This window comes from Bison bison, unplaced genomic scaffold (assembly GCF_000754665.1).
Source record: "Bison bison bison isolate TAMUID 2011002044 unplaced genomic scaffold, Bison_UMD1.0 scf7180017864243, whole genome shotgun sequence".
Taxonomy (NCBI): domain Eukaryota; kingdom Metazoa; phylum Chordata; class Mammalia; order Artiodactyla; family Bovidae; genus Bison; species Bison bison.
The window spans coordinates 2250144-2251632 of record NW_011494815.1 but is presented as its reverse complement, the minus strand read 5'-3'; positions in this window follow the sequence as shown (position 1 = coordinate 2251632).

The window sequence follows — 1489 nt, the reverse complement described above, 5'->3', positions numbered from 1 at the left end:
AGGCAAAAACACTGGAGTGGGTTGCCATTTCCTTCTCCAATGCATGAAAGTCAAAAGTGAAAGTGAAGTCGCTTAGTCGTGTCCGACCCTCAGCGACCCCATGGACTGCAGCCTTCCAGGCTCCTCCATCCATGGGATTTTCCAGGCAAGAGTACTGGAGTGGGGTGCCATTGCCTTCTCCGTTAAGATCATCTAAAACAAATTAAATAGGTATATTCTGGGTCATCTGAGTCCAGCTAATTCTGTTGAGGCTATTTGTTGTGCTGTGCTCAGTTGCTTTAGTTATGTCCTGACTTTTTGCGACTCCATGGACTGTAGCCTGCCAGGCTCTTCTGTCCATGGGGATTCTTCAGGCAAGAAGACTGGAGTGGGTTGCCATACCCTCTTCCAGGGGATCTTCCCAACCCAGGGATCGAACCCAGGTCTCCCGCATTGCAGGTGGATTCTTTACCCTCTGAGCCACCAGGGAACCCCCTAGGCTATTTAAAAAGTATAAAGGGTGTATTCCGGCCTTGGACTGATGTGTTCAAATTTCCTCTGTCCATCCCAGCTGTGTGATACAGGACAGCACTCACACCCTGTGCCTGAGTGCCTTTAGCTGCAGAAGTGTGGCAATAATCATTCCTACTCTGGGGTCCCTGTGAGATCTAGGTGAGATTATGCTTGCAAAGCCCTGCGCCTAGTGCTTAATGAGCATCAACACTCAATCACCATTCGATTTGTGTGTATTATCTGGATGGCCCCACGATTGTCTGTAGCTCATGAGAAAAAAACAAAGGTGGATTTAATAGAGAAGTGATGTGTTAGAGTTGAGCGAAGGCCAAATGATATTACAGTGTGCTGAATAAATGAAGTTTTCACAGTAGTTTAAATAAAGAAAAGCAGTGTGATAATTGAGTTATCACACCAGGCAGGCTGAACTCAAAGAGACACGCCTGGGAACAGTTGGTACTGTGCTTGTGTTAAGAGCTGCAACTTATTTTTCAGCAAAACCTCATTTATTCCTTTAAATCTGTGTTGTTAAGATGTTTTTATTGGTCTTGTCATTTTCTGTGCATTTAAGTCATAAGTCTATTTGGCTTTTATATGGAAGATATAAGCATGAGTTTACATTTAGTTTGAACATATTTAGGTAACTCGCTGTATAATAAAGCAAGTTACCTAATGCATTTTAAAAGGTATCCCTGTGGTTTCAAGTACTACCCTAGGTCTTTTGCATTGGAATTCAGATGGAGGGAAAGCAAATGTTCTTCCTCTTGGTGGAGGGCTCTAACTCTCCTGTTAGGGTGTGGTGGACCAGAGCAGAGACCTTGAGCATGACCTCAAAATCAAAGCCTGCCCAACTGACAGCTCTTCAACACCACCAGTCTGCAGGCTGGTGGCTTCTCCAGTTTTAACCCCTGCCAGAGCTTTGTGTGTGGACTTGATTTTGTGATCCAGTTGACCACAGCGTTATTGGCTGTGTTAGTGTTGTGCTAGTCGCTCCGTT